Raw genomic sequence first — 24,666 nt, 5'->3', positions numbered from 1 at the left:
TTGAGTGCGCGGTTGAGGGTTGCTTTATAGTCTGCGCAGATTCTGACGTCACCATTGGGTTTGACAGGTGTCACTATGGGGGTTTCCCAAGTTCCGCTGTCAGTGGGTTCTAGGACTCCTAGTTTGAGCAAGCGGTCTAGTTCCCTGTCTATTTTTGGTTTTAGGGCGAAGGGAACTTTCCTGGCTTTTATTCTAATTGGTCCGACCTCTGGTTTGAACTTGAGGTCGATGGGGGGGCCATTGTATTTGCCCAATGAGCCGTCAAATACATCCGCAAATTTTTTGCAGATATTTTCCAAAGAATCGGTTTGGATGCGGTGTGTCCCTTCGAGGCGAATGCCTAATGCCTCAAACCAATCTAGTCCTATTAAGCTAGTTCTTGGTTGCTTGGTTATTTGGGCTGTTAAGTGGCCTGAGAATTTTTTAAAATTGACTTTCAGGACGGCTTGTCCCTTTAAATCTATTTGCGTCCCTTGAAAATCTGCCAGCAAGACCCTGGAGGGTTGAATTGGAATGCGGTGATTTGTTTCGTTGGCTATCTTTTGGAGGGTGTCCCCTGACAGGATGGAAACGGAGGATCCTGAGTCGACATCCATTTCACAGGGGATTCCCTGTATTTTGACCCACGTTCTAACTTTGGCTCTGGGGATGTTGTTAGCGGGAGTTTTTGTTAGGGAGCATACGGACCCTATAACCCTTGGTTGAGGGCGGGGAGGGACTGTCCTACCTGCGGGGATCTCGTCAAGGTCGTGGAGGGTCTCCCGGTTTAGGCTGCGACATGCTGATCGGATGTGGCTGGTCTTGCCACAGCCGTGGCACTTCGCGTTCCTAAACCTGCAGGTGGCTCGGGCATGGCTTCCGCCGCAACTGGCACACTTTGGTCTGGCGTTGGTCTGCGGCTTCTTCGTGTTGGGGCCCGATTGTCGGTCTTGGTTGCGGCTCCTTTCCCGGCCGGCGGTCATCCGGTTGAAGTGGGAGAGGATCGCATCGACCCCGGATTCGGGCTCCGGCGGCCCCTGGTCGAGCTCCCTGGCCTGATGGACAGAGTTGCCCGAGTTTTCGCCAAACGACTCGATTTCGTCGCGATGGCTGTCTTTGTACGCCATTATCTCCAGCGTGAGCTCTGCGAGGTCCATTGTGGGCTTTGCCACAAGCTTCCTCTGCAGACGCGGGTTCTGGAGACCGGCGATAACTTGATCGCGGATCCGGTCCTCCAGGTCGGGGAAATGGCATTTGCGGGCGGCGTGCCTGACGGTCGCGATGAAAGCAGTGGAGGTTTCACCCGGCTGCTGCTTCCGTCGGGCGAAAGAGAGCCGCCAATACAGTTCTGACCGCCTTGGCATGAAGTGTTTGCTGAGGCGGTCCGTGAGCTCGGCATACGGAATGGTGGTGACCGGGTCCGGGCTGCAGAGGCCAACGGCGACATCGTACACCGCTGGCCCGCTCAGGCATAGGAGCGCGGCGGCCTTGTGGCGGTCCTCCGTGATTTTATTCACAAGGAGGTACCCCTCGACCTGGCCCAAATGCGACTCCCATCCTTCGGGGTGCCGGACGTCGAACTCCCTTATGTGTCCTAGGGTTGCCATCCCGGGTCCGCGGTACTTCGGCACCTGGAAGGTTGGCTTGTCCGGTCGGTGACTTAGCTAGTGACTTCAGCGGTTTGACCGGACAGCAACGCTCCTGGCCCGTGACTTCAGCTAGTACCGGGATCCCATCCTCGTCGCCAGGTAGATTATCGGCAGGAAGGACAAGGGAGACACGTCTTTCTTAACAGGTTGTTTATTGTTAGCCCGGACAAGAAAATAGGGAACAAACATGCCTTATATAGGCAGCTGTCAAACGGGACAGCAAATCAGCGGGGCGCGTTTTCCCGCCAAGAACAGGGGGCCAATCGGTCAGCTGTTAGGGCAGAATCTCCCCAGAGACAGTGCTAGCGCGTTAGTTAGGCAGGGGAATCCCGTCAGCTGGTTTTGGCGCGCGGCCGGCGTTTTGACAGCTCGCCGCCGCTACTGCGCATGCGCTAACTTTGACAGCTTGCGGCGGCCGCCGGGGCCTGCCGCGGTTTTGACAGTTCAGATGGAAATGCGCATGCGCGCCATTTGACAGCTGTCAAACGGCCGCGTGTGCTTGTAGGCCGCGTGGGCGGCTGCGCACATGTAGTCTTTTGACAGCTGTCAGTGCGGCCGCGTAAAAGCGGCCTATGACAGCCGTCATTGTGTTTTAATATAATGCAGAATCTACACTGTAGATGCTAGCTAGCATTTCTACAAGCAGTTTCAAAGCAAATGCAAATAAACTTTATCTTTGCAAAGCACAGTATTTAAAAAGCAAAGCAGATCCCAAAGTGCTTACAAACAAACAATACAGTACTATAGAGTAACAAAAAGAATATTTTAAAATACTTACAGAAGCAATTCTAGCACTCCAGTCCTCAAGCCCAGGCAGCAAGATCCACCACGCAGCACCAACCCCCCCCCAAACAAACTCGGTGCCAGCTGCAAAAATCATCAGCTCTTGTTTGGCCATGTGACCAGGGACAAAAAAACAAAACAAAACCTTGCTGGCTTCAGGAAATTGCATTCCTAACCTGAACGGCATAGACAAGTCACAGAATTAAAAATGGCTGCTGCTTCATCAGTAACTGAATCCAAGTCACATGGCTACAGAGGCCTCATTTTGCTCACATTTTTGAATTTCTAACGTAAGTACCCTTTCTGAATGCGTTCATTTTGGTGAAAATTTGCTAAATAAAAGTTCGTACCTGGGTGATTACCTGTAATTATATATCATACAATGCTAGTAATCGGTCAGCTTGTTAAAAAAAACAACAAAACCTTGGATAATAAAACCATGCCTTTGCATATATAAACAAAACAACTATCAAGCAAGAAAGTCCATTTGCATATATAAACAAAACAACTATCAAGCAAGAAAGTCCATACCCCTCCACTCAATATCCAGAACAAAATCTACTCATCAACCAATGATATACACACCACATCACCCTCCTTTATGACATTAGAGACACTACAATCTATCTAGAAAACAAACAAAACAATATACCACAGGAAGATCTAACAAGTATTGCTGTGGAACTGTGGAGAAAAATCAAGTGCTGTTTTCTAAGATGTGCTAAAAATCTGACACAAAAAGTTGCACCCTATGTTTTTCTACTGACATGTCAAAAAATTCCCTTGAAGTGAACAGTCCTTTCCATAAATTAAATGTATCTTATACCTGCTGGCCACTAAGGCATATAACCATAGAAAGGACATAATAACTTTAAAGTGAACAAATACAAACATACCTAGCTGGAGGGAAAATAAGATATATTTTACACAAATACACACACACACACATACACACACACACAACCTGTAGGACAACTTTGCTTCCAGTAATCCAAACATCAATTTACACATGAAGTTCACATAATTTTGGCTACTAGTGCAAAGGCTGAAAGCAAATTGTAAAATTCAGATTTAGCCAAGAAATAAATAAACAAATAAACCAATTTTAGAATTAAGAATGAAACTATGAGGGCAATTTGGAAATTAACCTCCATTTGAGCATGTGCGAAAAATAGGCGGGGATAGCGACGCCCGTCCTATGGCACCGTGCTCAGTAGTTGAGTAGACAGTGAGGAGTGAAACGAGAAGGTTGTGTTGCAGTTGACTCATCTGCTGGATCAATTGAAAATGAACCCTGCCATAGAAAATCCCACCAAATGTGAAGTGTGTGCAGTAATACGATTCCTGTGTGCAAAAAAAAAAAAAAATAGTGGCAGCTGCGATTCATCACAAACTGTGTAATGTTTATGGACCAAACATGATGAGCGAAGGTGTCATACGTCAATCGTGTTGCATGTTTAAAGATGGATGAACTGACGTGCGTGATGAGGCAAGAAGTGGCTTGGACTGTTTTGCACCAGGTAGTGACAGAAAATTTGGGATACCAAAACTCCTTTCATTGGGTACCAAAACTCCGTTCTGAGGAGTACAAAACATACTGAATGGGTTCTGCTTTGGACTTTCTCATGCGTTATGCCAGGGAAGGACAACAATTTCTTAATAGAATTGTGACCGGCGATGAGAACTGGGTATCATACATGAACCCCAAAAGCAAACAGCAATCAATGATGTGGTGTCATACGCACTCACCAAAGAAACCCATAAAAGCTCAGCAAACACTGTCTACCAGAAAGGTTATGGCAACAGTATTCTGGGATGCCAAAGGAGTACTGCTAATGAAGTTCATGAAGCATGGTTCGGCCATCAATTTAGAAGTCTACTGTGAAATGTTACAAAAACGTAGAGCGTCGGAGCACGCTGACTTCCTGTATGGTGTTGGTTCATGATAATGCTCACCCGCACACTGCTAGACGCACCCAATAACTTTTGAAGCAGTTCTGTTGATCACTCCCCCATAGCCCAGATTTGACGCTGAGCGACTACCACCTCTTCAAGTACATGAAACAGTGGCTTGCGTCACATCGCTTTGACAATGGCAATGCGCTTCACGATGTTGTTACAGGGTGGCTTCATTCCCAGGCAGGAGATTTTTTTTGCAGAAGGAATTTCAAACCTTGTAAGACCTTATGACAAGTGCCTCAGTTTGAATGGTGATTATTTCAAAAAATAATGTAATGTTGTAGTTTTCTAATATGTATAATAAAGGTTCTGTATCTGCGAGTGTCTGTCATTGATAGCCAAATGGAGGTTTATTTCCAAATTGCTCTTGTACAATCCACTAAGAAGTGACTTTAATCATAATCATAATCATAATAAAAAACGTTGGAAGGGATCTTGGAGGTCATCTAGTCCAACCCCCTGCTCAGGCAGGAAACGCTATACCATTTCAGACAAATGGCTGTCCAGTCTCTTCTTAAAAACTTCCAGTGTTGGAGCATTCACCACTTCTGGAGGCAGGTTGTTCCACTGGTTAATTGTTCTAACTGTCAGGAAGTTTCTCCTTAGTTCTAGGTTGCTTCTCTCCTTGACTAGTTTCCATCCGTTGCTTCTTGTCCTGCCTTCAGGTGCTTTGGAGAATAGCTTGACTCGCTGTTCCTTGTGGCAGCCCCTGAGGTATTGGAACACTGCTATCATGTCACTCCTCGTCCTTCTCTTCATTTTGCTGAACCAATTCTGCCAATACGTTTTGAAGAATGACCAAATCATTTGAGAGTGTTGTTGTAAGTAACAGATTTTTTTTTAATTTGCAGGTAGTCCTTGACTTATAACTGTTCATTTAGTGACCATTCAAAGTTACAACAGCAGTGAAAAAAGTGTCTTATAGCCGTTTTTCACACTTATGACCATTGCAGCATCCCCATGATCACGTGATCTAAATTTGGATGCTTGATAACTGGCATGTATTTATGCCGGTTGCAGTGTCTTGGGGTCATGTGATCAACCTTTTGCAATCTTCTGTAAGCAAAGTCAATGGGGAAGCCAGATTCAGAATAACAGAATAACATAATAGAATAACAGAGTTGGAAGGGATCTTGGAGGTCTTCTAGCCCAACTCCCTACTCAAACTGGAAACCTTATACCATTTTGGTCAAATGGTTGTCTCTTCTTCTTAAAACCTTCCAGTGTTGGATCATCCACAACTTCTGGAGGCAAGTCGTTCCACTGATTTGCTTTACAAATGTGTTATTAAATTTAAAAATTGTAGTAATTCACTTAACAACTGTGGCAAGAAAGCTTGTAAAATGGGGCAAAACTCACTTCACAACTGTCTTGCTCAGCAATACAAATTTGGGGCTCAATTGTGGTCATAAGTCAAGGACCACTTGTAAAATGCACCTAGTTCGACTGGAGAACTACATCCCAGTACTTAGGAAGGTATGAATTTCAGAGGATATTGAGTTTGCGTTGGGTTATTTTTCAAGGGTGAAATGAGATAAGACATGGCTGCCACAAGCAAGTCAAGCTGTTCTCCAAAGCCCCTGAAGGCAGGACAAGAAGCAACGGATGGAAACTAATCAAGGAGAGAAGCAACCTAGAACTAAGGAGAAACTTCCTGACAGTCAGAAGAATTAACCAGTGGAACAACCTGCCTCCAGAAGTGGTGAATGCTCCAACACTGGAGGTTTTTAAGAAGAGATTGGATAACTATTTGTCTGAAATGGTATAGGGTTTCCTGCCTGAGCAGGGGGTTGGACTACATGACCTCCAAGTCCCTTCCAACTCTCTTATGATGATTATAATGATTATGATGCTTATTGATCATCACACAGCCAGCCAGATGTTCAGACTGGATTTGGCATTTTTGTCTACCTATCGAGTCCTTACCAAGGACTCTGGGTGGGCAGATATGGATGTTTGAATTGAAGGTATTACAGATATCGTCGCAGGATGGAAGCTGTTCCTAGTAAGGCCGCCTTTTACAATTGGCTGGTGGCGAATTTGGTGTCCAAGTGGTGCTCCAGTTGTTTTAGGATTGCACCCAAGGCGCCTATTGGTACTGTCGGCACTAGCTTTGCTTGCCTTTGCCACAGTCCTTCTATTTCTGTTTGTAGGTCTTTGTATTTTGTTATCCACTTCTATTCTGCTGTCTCCAGGCACTGCCACGTCCACTATCCAGACTTTTCAAATCTTTCTTATTGACAAATGTTATGTGTTATGTGGCAGGTGCTTGTCTGTTTGAATTTTAAAGTCCCAGAGCAATTTAACATTTTCCTTTTCTATGAATTATTGTTGTTATTGTTACTGTTGTCATCATTATCATTGTAATAAGGCCACTCCCACTCTAAACCTAGCAGAAATCACTGACTTCTTTTGCATTCCACTAAAGACTGCAGAGTTAGCTACTTGAGCGAAATGTGGGCTGCCTGCTGAGAGGTCAAGGGCATCTAGGGTTTGTCAGCAGCTGATGCTGGTTCCATTTCCCAAGCAGTGATGCATCTGCCATCCTTCTGAGATTAAGTACATCTGCATCGCCGCATTTTGTGTCTCCTGTGACCTGGGGCATGGCAGATCTGAGAGCCTTTCCTAAACCAGGTCTCATTAAGGGGAGAGAATGAGATTACCAATAAATGTGGTTGACAAAACGGCACATATTATGTCTCATTTGCATTAGTGGTAAAAATGGCTTCGGCCTGAAATTTCATAAGGCCGCTTCTTGTCATTTGTCATGCAAAGGAGCTCATACTGTAAGGAAAGGAGCTGATTATGGGGGGGGGGTCTATTTTAAACTCCTGGATATACCATAATACTTCCTCCCATTCAGGTTATCAGCATCTTTCATCGGTGTGTTTGTGTTTTAAAGTCTCATGGTTTCAAGCAAAGGCTTTATCAGGTCAGGTTTCTGGTGTTTATTAACATTAACATGCAATGGTTTGAAACATTTAGTATAAAAAAACCATCTTTACAAAATAATTTGGATTATTTTTGCTTTCCTTATAAATGTCTTGTAAATGTCCTTCGGGTTATAAGTTTACTATTTAAATATTTCAAATGACTGAATGGCCTTTTGTTTTTACTACTTACTTTTCAACAATTTCAATGTGCTTACAGGATAATTTGGGAGGCTATATTGCTCCAGCCATTTCCTGTAATGCTGCCCTATTAAAACTGACTGTGAGATTATTTTCTCAGGTTTTCTACAGCAATGTTATATGCTGACATAATCTTTTATAGTAACTGAAATGCTCTTCTAACCAACACTATTGCAATCATTCTGTACCTCACAAGCATTTCTGTTGAAATAAGTCATCTGACAATGGTCTTTTACAATATTGTCACTACAAAAAAAATTATACTATTTAAAGCTATACTATAAAAAATAGGAAAAAACATTGTATCCATGACCTTATTAGCCTGCCTTTTTAGATTTCTGTGCAGCAGAAGTTCCATTTTTAAAATATTTTTGCCTTACAATGTGGCTGTGGGTTAAGTAACTTGTAAATGGCAGATCTAATACCATTTGTGGTGCCTGGGCTCATTGCAAAGCATAAACGTATTGTGTATCATGACAATTAAGTCTTATTGATTCTTAAGTGGGATGGACAAGTTTAATTTGCACTCTTCCTGATCCAAAATCTTTCCTGTAAATCCTCTATGTAGTCCAGGAAGACTGTGTTATACCAAGAAGGATTTTAAAAGCCATATTGTGGTACTTGTGTATGCCAAACACATTGGTCATGGAGAAGAGGGTGTCAGTGACTGCTTGGTCTGCTCTCAAATCAGAATGACCCTTGCAATCAAACTACAACTGGGCAATCATAGTAGGTGGATGGGAAGAGAGGAGGCAATTTGAAAAAAAAATATAATCTTTAGTTTAACCATTTGTTCTCCTTAGTGTTTCCCATCTCATATCTTTAAACATTATAAGAGCAGGTTTCATGTGTGCCTTATGTATTTATTTAAAGCATATTTTGTTTTCAAGATAATATGAATGAGTTGACCTCTAATTAGTCATCCTGCCCTATGTCTCTGATTAGACACATGGCGATTTGCTTAGAGCAATGTGCTCTACATGGAGCTGTCCTTGAAGACCAGCCAGAAGTCACAGCTGGTCCAGGATGCAGTGATATAGGCAATGAGGAGGAGGTCACATAATACGCATATGAGTCTACTGCTTTGCAAACTGCACTGATTAACCATTGTTAATCATCTGATAGTCTTTGTGATCACCATTAAAGCCCTTCATGGCATAGGAACTGGCTAAATCTGAGGGGCCACCTATGTCCAATTGTCTCTGTCCAGCATTCATTCATTCATTCATTCATTCATTCATTCATTCATTCATTCAATTTCTATGTCTGTCCATCTCACCTAAAGACTATGTGATCAACCGGGCAGTGTGGGTCTAGGTTCTGTTGATTAAATGGTATCCAGGAAGTGTACCTGCCCTATTGCAGCACCTGAATCTGGATAATAGTTTCCCTCAAAGATATATGTGTCTCTCACTCTTAGGACATTTAAGAAATTACTAAAGAACTAGTTGTTCTCCCATGCTGTGTGATAGGATGACTATGGAGCCTCCTTTAATTATCTTTGGTTTATAGTTGGTGTATTGTTCTTGTGGTCATCTGTGACTCTTTTTTTGTATATTCATTGTTTTCTTTTTATTTGCAAGCTGCCCAGATTTGTCAAGGAGTCACGTGGTCTCCAGATTTGATAAGTAAATAAATACCTCCCCCCCCTTAAAGTGACAGACATTGAGCTGCTGTGAAACCCAAAGATCCGGTCACAAAATGGGTCAAGTACCTTGTGTATCCCTAGTTTTAGTGGCAAATAGAGATAAGAGGGAGGGGAAGATGCTTGTTCTGATCTACAGGAGAGGTGCAAAATTTGAGGCATCAAGTCTCATTGTTGTCTCTTGAAATTTTGCATAACTCCCCAAGTGCCTCTAAAAGTTATCACATAGCTGTAACTAGACAGAAGGGGGAGATTATTAAGGTATAGGGAGTAATCATATTATCTGGGTATAATTAATTTCATTTAATTTTAATTAAACTCCAATTTAAATTAGCATACTTTCAGAACAATTTGGCTCCTTCTTGCTGCTATATCTATCCTGCACACATGCTAGAGGTTCTAGCATACCACCCAAGCCCAAGTAGACTACTCAAGTACAGGTAGTCCTCAACTTAAGACCATAACTGAGCCCAAAATTTCTGCTGCTCAGCAAGACAGCTGTGAAATGTGTTTTGTCCCATTTTATACCTTTCTTGCCCCAGTCTTAAGTGAATTACTGCAGTTAATTAAGTTAGTAACACAGTTGTAAAATGAATCTGGCATCCTCATTAACATTGCTTGTCAGAGAGTCACAAGAGGTGATCATATGACTCCTTAACTCTGCAACCATCAAAAATACACGCCAGTTGCCCAGTATCCAAATTTTGATTGTGTGACCATGGGGATGTCGTCATAAGTGTGAAAAATGGTCATAAGTGAGTTTTTTCAGTGCTGTTGAAACTTCAAATGGAGACTAAAAGAATGGTTGTAAATCAAGGACTATCTGTACAAGATGCTTGCTTCTCTCCTTCAGCCAAAATCTACTTGGAATCTGGTTTCTTCTCCTGGAAGAGAGTGCTATTAATTTATCACTTTCATGAAATAGGCAGGGATAAGATCCAGAGACACCGCCCCTCAGAGAATATTTGGGGACTATGATAAGATTGTCTCTATGTAAGAACTTGTGGGGAGGCTGCGAAAGAAATGGAAGAAAGCAAGTCCATTGGCAATTTGCTTACAAATGGCAAGAAACTCAAGAAGGAACATTTCAAATCATTCAAAGACAGTCCAGCTGAATGAGCTCATGAGAAATGAGGGTTGGAAAATTCCTTGAAGTTTCCAGGTTTCTGATTGTACCTGGCATATCTGTTATTATTAATTTTAGAATAATTGGTGATGAGTTATTTTTCTTATCTCATGTTTCTTTGGAGTGCATCCTAGTTGGCCTTTGTCATGGAAGAGAATATTTCATTCAGAATTCTTGCCAATTCTTTTCCTTTCTTACGTACCACATTCTATTTTTTTTTAAAAAAAACATTATTCCAAACCTCAGAGTAGTTTTACAGAACGGAGTCTGTAAAAAAGCTGAGGAGTCAGCAAAATTTGGGCAGGAACTGAATTATGTCAACTTCTTCAAGTGGAGGCAAAGCATTGCATCTAGGTTTAATTCTTTCCAAATGTAAGATAACCATATGTTAAAGCAGATAAATTCCACTGGCACAATGGAAAGTGATTTTTCTGTCCTCCTCAGAAATTCATATGTTTATTTATTTATTATTGATTTATTTATTGATTTATATACCACCCTTCTCCCAAAGGACTCAGGGCGGTGTACAGGGCAATAAATATATTAAAAATATGATATACAAAAAATAAGAAAAATTATTGAGCCCAATACAATAAAATTAATTAAAATCAATATTAAAAACCCCAAACCCATCAGACCAAGCCAGCTTGTTCAAATAAATAAGTTTTTAGATCACGGCGGAAGGAGCAAAGGTCAGGAGCCATCCAGAGCTCAACCGGTAAGCGGTTCCAAAGGTCTGGCGCACCCACAGAGAACGCCCTCCCCCTGGGGGTCGCCAGTCGACATTCTCTGACCGGCGGCACCCTGAGGAGGCCCTCTCTGTGGGAGTGCACTGGACGAAGGGAAGTTGATGCCGGCAGCAGGTGCTCCCATAAGTAATCCGGACCCATGCCATTTACGGCTTTATAAGTCATCACCATCACCTTGAATCTCACCCGGATTCCAGGTGAATGTCACCTGGAAGCCAATGCAGCTCACGGAGCAGAGGTGTTACATGGGAGTATCGGGAGACCCCCAACACAACTCGCGTGGCTGCATTCTGCACCAGCTGAAGCCTCTGAGTTGTCCTCAAGGGCAGCCCCATGTAGAGAGCATTGCAGTAGTCTAAACGAGAGGTCACCCTCAATGTTCCAGAATGCTGATCAATCATAGAAATAGTATGACAGAATAACATCAGAAGCTACATAGAAAGAGAGAAACTCTAGAATCACTCTGTCTTTTTTTTTTCTTCCTGGCATTTTCCCACAAGTTTTTTTTTGTTGTTGTTTTTAATCCAACCAAGAACTGATCCATTTGTTCTGACAGAGCTGATCTATTGGCTTGTCACTCAAGCCTGATGTCATAAACTGAGAGAGAATGACAAGCCCAAAATTACCCAGCCAGCTTTCATGCTTGAGGCAGGACTAGAACTCATAGACTCCTGGTTACTAGCCTAGTGCCTCAACCACTACCAGGGGTGTCAAACTCAATTTCACTGAGGGCCGCATCAGCATTGCGGTTGCCCTCAAGGGGCCGGGTGGGTATGGCCAGGGTGGGCGTGGCCTACTGGGTGGGCGTGGCTAGAGTGCGTATGGCCTACTGGGTGGGCATGGCCAGCTCTACATCGTTCGCATCAAGGGTGCCTATGGGGGCCTGGGCAGGAGTGGGACAGATCTGAGGGTCTCTGGAAGAAGGAGGGTCTCTGGGCCAGGGCCAAGGCAGTGGGGGCCGTTCCCTCACTGTTTCCAGGATGGCTTCGCGGGCCGCATGAAACCACTTCGCGGGCCGGATCTGGCCCCCGGGCCTTGTGTTTGACATGTCTGCACTAGACCAAATTGGCTATTCCCTTTGTCTTGTTCATGAGTCTCAAAAAATACTTCTACCAAGGGAAACATATTTTTTTAATCCCTTATTTAACTTTGCTATTCAGATAAGAGCACCGTATATTGAATAGGAGGTTCCCAGTGGTTCCATCCATCCAAACTACCAGAAAATAATTTAAGTCGTCTTGAAAAAAGTGGTTATCTCTAAGCCAAGAAACTTCTCTTTAATCACAGGTGTAGAAAACTCCTGTGAATGGGCGGTAGATATGGTAAGCAGAACAGTGCATAAGATGAACATGATGTGAAGAAAAAACAATTGAGAAGTTGCTTGAGGAGGAAGAGTTTCTTTCAAAAATAAACCCACAACTGAAAGGCAATATTTTACTAAGATAATAAAACCGTCCATCACTTTAATGACAGATGTGACAAACAATGTACCTCTTGGTAAAAGAAGTATGAATAGTATTGGACTTAACCCTTACAGAGAAGTTCACTGGGCGAAGAGAGGGATTTGTGTGTTCATTCTGGCTAAGAATTGGGTAACTTACTCATCCAACAGCCATCCTTTGGTGCCACCGTCCTCTGAGAAAATGACACTTTTGAACTTCTAAACATAAATATGACCTATATATTTGTTTCCTCCACAAGGCAAATTTTAATAAGAAGAAAGCCTGCTGGACAAATAAACAGAGTGAATATATTGAAAAGACCTGCAGATAAAGCAGTTTCGGGCTCCTCTAATTAGACCCTTCTGCCAAAAGGCACAGCCAGGGAATACATCTCAACAATATGACAGGGTTTTTTTTTTCTTTTCTAATTCTCCACTGAACCTGTCAGTAAAAAGAAACTTAATGCACACCCTTTACTCGTTGACTCTGTAGTTCCCGTCTTGTTTATGTGAACAGAGTGGCTAAATAATGCCCCTAGGAAAAGTGATTTTGCTCTGAAATTTGCTAATACCGCGTGATCTTTGCTTTCCTCCACAAATGCTGTGCACTGAAAATAAGAACTGAGTAAGGAGAAACAACTGTAAGGAATCAGCGACATTCTAACCTCTATTATGGTCTGGGAATGCAACAAAGTGTTATTCACTATTTCGAAGTAAGCAACAATATACAAATCCTCATAATGGGTCATTCTCTTGTATGACAAGAAAAGGTGGCTTTCTTCCCGTATTTTGACGCTCACCACAATGGGAGGAAAAAAATGTTCTGCCCCCTGAGTCAAAACTTCGTGCCTAGTGATCATATGATATCACACTGGCAAGATAGACTATTGTTTCCCTCCTTGTGCCCAATAGAGCTTGCTATCCCTTTCTTGTCTAAATTCCATGTCACTGTGATGCCCGAATACATCAGAACATGTAGTATAGCTTGCTTCTTTTCCAGTTGCTTCCCTTTACCAGTTTGAAAGGCTGCAAAGATAGGGGAGCTCAAGTTCAGATGGTGTTTCTAGAATACTCAATGCACTTGAAGACTTTGGTTAAAAGTATATGGGTAAAATATGGACTCATTCCAAAAATTCAAATAGTGGCTGGCTGGTGAGGCGAAGTCTACAAGACACATGCACTTACTAGTCTGTCACCCACCCACAAATTGCCTTTCTGCAATTCAATAGGCAAAGACATTTTGAAAGGAAGTTGTAACTATCTGATTGCTACAAAGAAGCAGATAGAATAGAGCTGGAAGGGACCTTGGAGGTCTTCTAATCCAGCCTCCTGCTCAAGCAGGAGAACCTATACCATTTCAGACAAGTGACTGTCCAGTCTCATCTTAAAATCTCCAGGGATGGAGCGCCCATGACTTCTGGAGGCAAGCTATTCCACTGGTTAGTTATCCTCACTGTTAGGAAGTTTCTCCTTTATTCCAGGTTGCTTCTTTCTTTGATCAATTTCCAACCATTGTTTCTTGTCCTGCCCTCTGGTGCTTTGGAGAATAGTTTGATGTCTTCTTTGTGGCAGCCTTTCAAATATTGCAATACTGCTATCATGTTGCCCCTGTTTCTTCTTATCTTTAGACTATCCAAACCCAAGTCCTGTAGCTGTTCTTCATATGCTTTAGTCTCCAGGCCTTTGATCATTTTAATTGCTCTTCTCTGAGCTTTTTCCAGGGTCTCAGCATCTTTTTTGTAGTATGGTGACCAAAACTGGTTGCAGTATTCCAGGTGTGGCCTCACTAGGGTCTTATAAAGTGGTACTAATACTTCATGTGATCTTGATTCTATGCCTCTGTTTATACAACCCAGGATTGTATTAGCTTTTTGGCTGCTGCTGCACCATGATGGCTCATGGTCAAGTGATTGTCCATAGGACTCCAAGGTCCATCTCACAGTTGCTATTTTTGGCCAGGTCACACCTAATCCGTACTTAAACCTTTGATGTTTACTGCCTAAATTTTCTCCACATTAAAACTAATTTTGTTGGATAGGGCCCATTGTTCAAGTTTGTCAAGATCTTTTTGGATCCTGAGCTTGTCTTCTGGGGTGTTGGCTATTCCTGCCAGTTTGGTGTCATCTGCAAAATTGATAAGTTCCCCTTCTATTCTCTCATTTAGGTCATTAATGAAGATATTGAAGAGTACTGGGCCTAAGACAGAACCTTGTGGTACCCCACTGCTTACTTCTCTCCATGTGGATGTAGTACCATTGAGGACTACTCACTGAGTATGGTTTGTCAGCCAGCTAAAGATTCATCAGATGGTGTTGTTGTCTATCCCACCTGTTTCTAGTTTACTAAGCAGCAGGTTGTGGTCTACTTTGTCAAATGCCTTACTGAAGTCTAAATATACTATGTCCACAGCATTTTGCTGGTCTACTAATTTAGTCACTTTATCAAAGAATGAAATAAGATTGGTTTGGCATGATCTGTTTTTGACAAATCATTGCTGGCTACTGGTTATAACTTTGTTTGCTTCTAGTTGTTTGCAGTTCTGTTTTTAATTATCTTTTCTAGGATCTTCCCAGGTATTGATTTTATTTTTTATTTTAATTGCATTTATATCCCGCCCTTCTCCGAAGACTCAGGGCGGCTTACATGCTTAGCAGTAGCCTTCATTCTATGTATATGCCTGCTTATTAGGGCTTTCACACACACCCAAGCGGCATTATTACAAAGTCAGCTTAATTGCCCCCAACAATCTGGGTCCTCATTTTACCTACCTCGGAAGGATGGAAGGCTGAGTCAACCTTGAGCCTGGTGGGATGCGAACCTGCGCTAATTGCAGGCAGCTGGTGTTACTTAAGGAGGCATTAGCCCACTGCTCCACCAAGGCTCTATGATGTTAGTCTGATTGGTCTGTCGTTTCCTGGGTCTGGTTTTTCTCCCCTTTCTTGAAGATGGGAACCACATCAGCCCTTTTCCAATCCTCAGGTACTTCTCTGGTGCTCCAGGATTTTTGAAAGATATAGTACAGTGGTTCTGAGATAACATCTGCCAGCTCCTTCAGAACTCTGGGATGTAATCTGTCGAGTCCCAGTGATTTACAGTATATTCATCAAGGTCAGATAGGTGTTCTCTTATTGTTTTCTTGCTTATTTCAATTTTTGTTTTTAGTTTGTCTTTTGCAGTAAATTTTTTTTGGTATCTTGGTATCTAATTTCTTTTTTGTGTGAAGACTGATGCAAAGAATGAGTTAAGCAGCTCTGCTTTCTCCCTACAGCCTGTTACTTCCTTGCCGTCTTCTCTCTTTAGTGGACCTATAGTTTCCTTGACTTTTTTTCTTGTTATTTATATGTTGAAAGAAACTTTTTTTGTTGTGCTTAATTTCTGTTGCAAGTCTTTGTTCATTCTGAGCCTTTGCTTTCCTGACCCCATCTTTGCATGTTCTGGCCATCTGCTGATAATCAGCTTAGTTATGTGTCCCTCTTTCCATTTTTTGTACTTTTCCTTTTTGTGTTTCAACTTGTCAGAGAGAGCTTTTTGCAGCCATGCTTATTTCTTCTTGAATTTCTTGTTTTTATTTTTCAGTGGCATTATGCTGAACTGGGCTTTTATGATCATATTTTCCAGAGTTTCCTTTGCTTCTTGCATTGTTTTCCCCTTTAGGATTTTCATCCTTTCCTAGGTTCTCTCTGAGTTTGTTAAAATCAACTCTTTTGAAGTTTAAGACATTGGTTGAATTATTTTCTGTTGCTTGGGTTTGCGTTACATTGAATTCCAATATGACATGGTCACTTTCACCCAAGGTTCTGGCAACTTCAACTCCCTCTATCACTTCTTCTCTACTAGTAAGAATTAGGTACAGAATAGCTTTACTTCTAGTTCTCTCCTCCACCTTTTGGATGACAAAATTGTTGGCTAGGTTGGTTAGGAATCTGTTTGATCTCCCGCTCGCTGCAGAGTTTGTCTCCCAGCTGATATCTGGGTAGTTGAAGTCTCCCATTACTACTGTGGTGTGCTTCCTACATACATTTGTTAACTGGATGGCAAAGAGTCCATCTATTTCTTCTGATTGGTTGGGTGGCCTGTAGTATACCCCTATGGCAATGTCACTTCCCCCCCCTTTTATATTGACCCATATAGATTCTGGAGGGCTTTTATCTTTGATCATGTGCATTTCTGTACATATGTAGCATTCTCTTACATATAGTGCAACTCCCCCTCCTGTTTTTGAAGTTCTGTTTCTTTTGAACACTTTGTCCTTCCAGTCATTGGTTTCATCCCACCAGGTTTATGTAGTACCGACTATGTCATACCCACCCTCGTGTTCTATTGCTTCTAGTTCACTCTGTTTGTTCCCCAAGCTTTGAGCATTAGTACATAAACATTTAAGATTTTTATGTCTGTTCATGGGTATGTTTCCTGGATCTCCTGATGGTTGTTTGATTTTTTTTCTTTTTTTCTCATCATTCCCTACCTCTTCGTTTGATTTGTTTTCTGGGGTTTATGATTAGTTTTGTGTTCTGGAGATTCTAATGATTGGTCACCCTTCCCTCTCAATTTTAGTTTAAAGCCTTTCTAATGAATTGGGCCTTATACTTCATTCCTTCTGAATAAGAATGACACCAATAGTCAAATCCAACTGGAAGATAGAAATCTAGACTATTTAAGAATATTTCTCCTCTCCTCTCCTCTCCTCTCCTCTCCTCTCCTCTCCTCTCCTCTCCTCTCCTCTCCTCTCCTCTCCTCTCCTTCTCTTTTATTTCTCAATTGTTTAATATACAGCTTAACAAATGTGAACAGATTTTCTTTTTCTGGAGTAAAAATACTAAGAAACCAATTGGGTTTATTTATCACATAGAAGTATCTCACTGATTCAGTAAGAAGGCCTATAATCGGATTAATAGAAGTGGTTAAGCATTTGCTTTGCATGTAGCAAGAGCCAAGTTGAGTCCACAGTATTTACAGAGAAAGCTAGAAACTCCTGCCTGAATGACCAGAAAGTTCCTGCCTCTAACATCAACCATATTAAGGCAGAGAAATCATTGATTAGATTCAGCAGAACACAGCTTCCTGTCCTTCTTCACTTTTCTACCAGGGAGTGAATAATCTTATAATGCTATCCATGCTCCAGTTAGTATTCATTGTTTCAACAAATTTTCATGGCATCATTGCATGGGTACAGATGCTTCTGAGGAGTGTCAGTCACCTTAAGCTTCACAATGTCTTGCAGCCATCAATACAGTCCTCAGAAATGCTTGTGGAGACATCACCAGGAGCATAAGATGGAAGGCAGCAGGCTAATCAAAGCGATATTTCCAAGCTTTGTTCCCAAGCAGTTAAACAATGTTTACTTAACTTCATTCCATATTTTGTAGACAGCACAGTAGGCAATGAGAATGCAGGAGGAAAATGAAAGATGGGGGGAGCTTGTGTGGAATTGGGCATAATGAGAGTGATCTTTAGTTCCAATGTATTCCAGTTTTAGCAGTTCTTTGTGCATCTCACTATTATTGGATGCATTTACTGATGCTTCTATAGGGTGTGAATAAATTCGTGGCATTGTTAGATTCTCCCTCAAAAAAGGTTGTAAAATGCCATTACTGACAATTAATTCCAGGCCTTAAGTAGGTAGAGCGGGGATTTACAGAATTATGACAGTGGTATTTGAATATAGAGCTTTTTAACATTCATATTGTATTGTGTCTTTTAATCTAGGGGAAATGTTAATATATACTGCAAGTCCATGTATGATATGCCATACATGCCATAAAGAAACAAACAAACAACAAACAAATAAATAAATACAGAATTATTATTCCTTGGGGGGGGGAAAACTTTTACATATAGGCAACATATTGAAGTCCTGAAACCTTTCAGGTCCTCTACTTACATTAATATTAAGTGCTATTGGAAAATATATAGTTTACTCTGGCAGTGGGATAGCTGATAAAAGCATGTCATTGGCACCGCTTCATAATTTCCTTAAAACAATGAACACTAGTTTACCCCTCAGACTGAAATAGCATTATTAATGACAAAGATGAACAGAAATACAAATGAAGCAGCCTGGAGAACTATGTTCCACAAAACTAAAGTTGTGTAAATTGTTTCATTTTTTTTTCTTATCAGCTTAGTGATGCTTGGGTTTGATCTATCCACAGTGCCTAAATTTTCAAGCTTCCAGACATAACCACTGAGAGAACTGGATGTGAAACATATGAGGTATTTAAGGCTTTTTCAACCTTTGTTGCTTAATCCCTTGATTAGAAATGTTAGTGTTCTCCTGGAAACTATCTATATGGAACTGCTTGATAAATGATGTCTTCATGATCTTTTAGCTTTAGTGACAATTTTGTTAGTCATAATACACTGCAGAAAAGAGCAACTCGGAAACTGTCTGAGCCACTTGCAAACTTAAATTACCCACCATAAAGTGCAGAATAAAAAAACAAAAACAAAGAGTTTCTTGTAATACAAAATTCATAGAGACAAAACTCTAATTTCTTGATGGATATATGATATTAATGTAATGGATACTTCAGTGTAGTTAAATTGCATTAAATGGTTATTCATGCTTGAATAAACTTCAAGAAAGTGAGTACTGGTTGAAATAGGATAATATTTTGTTCTGCTAAATTATATGTTAATTGGTATTTCCTATGTTGTAAAAGGACTAAAAGGGCTTAATAAAATATATGCCAGAAATATTCAATTCTTCTTCTTCTTCTTCTTCTTCTTCTTCTTCTTCTTCTTCTTCTTCTTCTTCTTCTTCTTCTTCTTCTTCTTCTTCTTCTTCTTCTTCTTCTTCTTCTCCTCCTCCTCCTCCTCCTCCTCCTTCTCTTCCTCCTCCTCCTCCTCCTCCTCCTCCTCCTCCTCCTCCTCCTCCTCCTCCTCCTCTTCCTTCTCCTCCCCCCCAGATACTATGTTAATAGTTGAAACAATTTAAACATTCATCGACATCTATTTTAGAATGGCTCTCTGGGTCTTTTAAAAACTAGTGGTCAAAGTTGTCAGTTGTATGCAAGTTTGAAAGGCAGAGCCATATGCTTAAAAAATGTACAGCAGTCCCTGCCCATTTGTTTGAAACTATAGGAAGCAGTCACTTCCTAGCCCTATTGCTCATTGCCAAAATGTAAGTAAGAGGGCTATATCACAAAAATGCATGTTTTATACCACTATTTCAGCACGTAGCAGACATGTGGAATATTAATATTTGGCAGACAAAGGAGATAAATCTTTGTGGTTCATATAGAAGCACTGCATGAGTCAGCAAAGGATGGTGTTGGGTAGCCTTGATTAATACAGTATATGGTTACACATTTTTCAGTGATTAAAATTCAGGCAATTATTAAATGTAGTATTCCATTTTTATTTTCAGATATGGTGATCTTATGGAGTTCCCACCCCATGTCTTAAAAAAACCCTTGATTAAAGGGGTGGCAGCATGGGAATATTTTTTATTGTTCTGTCAGGCAGCAAAATAATGTTGTCTATTTAGCCTTTGACATACTGGGAAATTCTGGGATGCTTTGAGGGTTCTCTGGGATAGAAAAGGCTGCGTAGAAATCAAATAACTAGATGATGATGATATAATGATGATGATGGCGATGTGGTGGTGGTAGTGATGATGATGATGGTAATGATATTGAATGCTTAGGTCCTATTCCAATGGGTCCTTGATACCCTCAAAAAGACTTCTTCTCTATATAATAATTTTGATTGCTTGTGTGGCTAGATGCCTATGATTTTCTGCTAATTCTAGAATTACTACAAAATTTCATCTAAACTGATATTCTAAACCACATTATGGTTTTTGTAATTCTTTTAATGAACCAGTGATATTTGTTACATGATAGATCTCTTTGTATCATGTCACATTAAGCTGAATATTAAGCTTCTTATTCAGATGAAATATCTTAAGGGTTTGAATCAAAACAAAATAAATTTTACCAGAGATGTTCAGATGGAGAATGAAACACCAAACCAGAGAATATGGTAGATACAATCTGAGAAATATTGTGTAAGTATATGAGACTTTGCTCTAGAAAGGCCCTGTTGAACTTTGTATAAATGTAGAAGCACAAAAAGGATTATATTGGCAAAGTTCTAAAAAAATAAATCTGCCCTTTGTACTTCTGATTAACCAATGGGACAATTTGGCTGTTATTCTCTTTATGCTTAATGATAAAATACAAAAGGAAATAATATCCATAGACTGCAAGTGTTAGAACTAACCATAAAGAAATCATTCGAGGACAGAATAGGAGACAGCAAAGCATAATGGATAAGGAAGGAATTCAGAAGGTTTAATGACAAGTTCTTATGGATGTTCCCTTTTCAAAAACATTTGGAACTTCAGGTTGAAGCAGGAAAAGAGTTGTGCATAAATAATAAAACGTAATTCTGAATATGCAGGTATATGCAACAAACCTTAATTATAATATTACATTTTCTGCTAAGGATAAAGAAACTAATAACTAGCTCTGCTTTTTATATGATTTTTAAAGGTCTTTTAAAGTGTACTTCACAGCTCAGCAAGCCCTCCAAACACTGTGAATACTTTGTGGGTCTTTTTGTTAATGAGGACCCTTTCACCTCCAAACAAGATCACTATCCCAAGATTTTAATTAATTACTAAAGTTTAAAATAAATCAGATGAGGGTCCTGCTTGATAATCCTCCTAGGCTAGCTTTCATTCCTTCTCATGTGTAATACAGCCCACAGTAAGATTTAATTTTAGCCATAATTATGAAAGTTTGAAATTAAATCTTACTCGGAATGTGTTCTCCATTAATATGGACAAAAACTGATCTAGGGGGATTATCATGAAGGACATAAAGGATTTAATTTTTAACTTTTTAAATTAATTAAAACACAACAAAGGATTCTGTTGTGGAAGAGAAATAGCCATTGATGCACTAAGTGCAGACGACTGAGCAATATTGTGCCATGTTCAGAAGCTACATAAAATATGGAACATGAGACACAGAAGCTTGGTGTCAGCGTTACCTTCATTAAACCAAATATTTGTCTTCATTTTTTTGATCTTTGATGCCCCCAGTATCTTGCCATGCTTCCAACTGCAACAGTCCCCAGAAATAGAGAGCATGTCATGATGTCTGTTTACTTGCCTATTCCCAGAATTGTTTATAGAAGAAAAATAAAAACATTGGTGAACCTGCAGTGAAAAAGCCCTTAAAAAAATATCCAGGAAAACTTAGGTAGTATAAATATTTCCTTCTAAGCTTCATTTGCATTTTTTTCCTTCAGCTTATTGTTCTAAAATGTCAGAACACAGCTTGTTGGAGGGTGAAAAATGTTGGATGGCAACAAAAAAGCACAGATGAAAAATTTGGAACGTTTCTTTTTATTTTATTATTTTATTTTATTTTTTCCTTATGCCTTCAAGCCAACATTGACTCCTGGCGACTGCCTGGACAAGTCCTTGCAGTTTTCTGGGCAGCATTTTCAAAAGTGGTATGTTATTGTCAGTGGTGGGATTCAAATATGTGAACGACTGGTTCTCTCTGTGGATGCCACTTCTGGAAGTCCATTCTGGGCCTGGGCAACAAAAAATTAGCTACCGGTTCTGCCGAACTGGTGCGAACTGGCTGAATCCCACCACTGCCTACAACTTAGAAAGAGAATGACTACCCCAAGATCATCCAGCTGGCTTTGTGCTCAAAATGGGACTAGAACTCACAGTTCTGATTTCTAACCTGATGCCTTAACCACTGCATCAAACTGGCTCTCAGCTTTTTTTTTTCAACCACCATTTCCGACTACTGGTCCTTTTCTCTCTCTCATGTTGACTTCAACATTTACCCAGGAATAAATGTTCTCTTCCCTCTCTTTATTGGGACCTGCCCCACTCTCTTCTAAATATCCTTACTGGGTTTGGTGTGTCAGTAAGCCTCTTCTCTTTATTTTCAGTTTTAGTTATGAGTATAGGTTTAAGTCAGTAATACCTGATTCACCACAGAAATTATTTTTTTCTCACACAACATGATATTATTGAGCTACTGAGAGCTGAGATGTAACAGTTTCTCATAGCTGATTTAGATTTATTTTATTTTTTGGCGTGGGCTTAACAGTCCACGCTAACATTTGTCCAAAAAATTCTGTGTGACTTTTATAGAAACCACTGCACCATGTTTTAGGACATACTTGGGGGGGGGGATTCCATTGATACTGAGATAGCACTGTCAGATTTTCAAAGTGATAAACTGGATCCTGAAAGTATCCTGTACATTTGTTTGCCCATCAAGAAAAGGAATAATACTCTGGTCTATAGGAGGAAAATGTGTAATTTATTTAAAGCTGCTTGATTATAGGGCCTCCGTGTCCCTCTCACTGGCTGGGAGCCAAAACACACACTGAAGTTACATTTGGAAATGACCTTTGCTCTTTCATGTAGTGTTTTTCCTTAGCTTACTTGAAAATTCATCATGTTATTCCATTTTCTTCTCTTTATTTATTTCTTTTGCAAAGGCAGTCACTTTATTTCTTGGTAAGCATCGATTTTCATGGTCACAGTGGCTTCCAGCCAACATCCAATGTGGCATCTGAGGAATGCAGCAATGATTAGGCAGAACGGAGACCGCAAAACCATGCCACTGATGATCTATCAAACATCAACATGCAGACAAAAGAAAATGTGAAATATCTTCTAATGCCTTCATCCCTCTTCATCCCTGTGAGTCATATCTTCTCTGTTAACTTCCATTATTTCAAGTAGAGGACATCATGTAACTTACAAGAGTCTTTGTTCATGTGGAATGGTACTCAGGGGAAATACAACAGCACATACTCAAAGCAACAACTTGGAAACATGTTGAAAGCCATTTTTCACCTTAATAGTAAATAAAAGACTCCCTGGTTAAATGCCCTCTGCTATATTCCTATAGTATAAAGCTGAACGTATTTCATGAAAGTTGTACCGCTTAACAATACTTGACATGTTTTGTTTCACTTACATCAAATAATGTTATTATAGCTGACCTTTTGGGCATAATCATTTTCCCTTCTTCTTCTTCTTCTTCTTCTTCTTCTTCTTCTTCTTCTTCTTCTTCTTATCTAGCACAGCCTAGTACTCCTATGTTCCCTCCATGGCATTTTTGTAACAATCATAATTAATTCACAGACTGAAACAAAGCCAGAAGGTTAAAAAAAAAATACTTGTGTTTTATACTCACTCTGTCCTGCTAATATCTTGTTTCCTTAGCTTAAAATATCACTTTGTCAGCTTGATATGTAACAGACAATAGAGGAAAATATACTTTTGAAACCTGAATAAATCTTTTTAATTGATTTCCAGATATTAAATCTGTTTATAGCTTAGGATGCATGTTGATGGACTGTTGGGTACATAAGGATGAACAAACTGGAACCAAGAAGATTAGAAAAGAAATTGGGGCCTTTATTTACATGAACTTTTATTTGGGCATAATCATTTTCCCTTCTTCTTCTTCTTCTTCTTCTTCTTATCTAGCACAGCCTAGTACTCCTATGTTCCCTCCATGGCATTTTTGTAACAATCATAATTAATTCACAGACTGAAACAAAGCCAGAAGGTTAAAAAAAAATACTTGTGTTTTATACTCACTCTGTCCTGCTAATATCTTGTTTCCTTAGCTTAAAATATCACTTTGTCAGCTTGATATGTAACAGACAATAGAGGAAAATATACTTTTGAAACCTGAATAAATCTTTTTAATTGATTTCCAGATATTAAATCTGTTTATAGCTTAGGATGCATGTTGATGGACTGTTGGGTACATAAGGATGAACAAACTGGAACCAAGAAGATTAGAAAAGAAATTGGGGCCTTTATTTACATGAACTTTTATTTGTTGTTTATATACAGTTCATTACTGTACCTTTGCCAAGGTCTGTCCTCTAGTTTCTTGAATTGTTTTTTCCCCATCCACAATGAGAATGTTTTCCATTTCTTTCTCAGGTTGGTTTAAAATTTCTATAAAAATTCTTTTGGTGATGATTTGTCCCCTGTTTTATTATTCTGCATTGTCAGAGAGTGTGGTTCTTTTTTTCTTTTTTTGCTTTCTCTATCATTCAGCATCCTTCTTGATTTATGTATTTTTTCTCATATGAAAAAGTTCCAAGAGAAGACCTCTTTCATTATGATTTCACTTGTTCCTTAGGGTGATCAAAACCTGATGAAAATATAATTCTGTCTTTCATTGATAGTAAAGC

This window comes from Vipera ursinii, assembly GCF_947247035.1.
Source record: "Vipera ursinii genome assembly, chromosome: 1".
In the NCBI taxonomy this organism is placed as follows: domain Eukaryota; kingdom Metazoa; phylum Chordata; class Lepidosauria; order Squamata; family Viperidae; genus Vipera; species Vipera ursinii.
The sequence above is the reverse complement of the archived record's forward strand: the minus strand, read 5'-3'. Positions refer to the sequence as shown.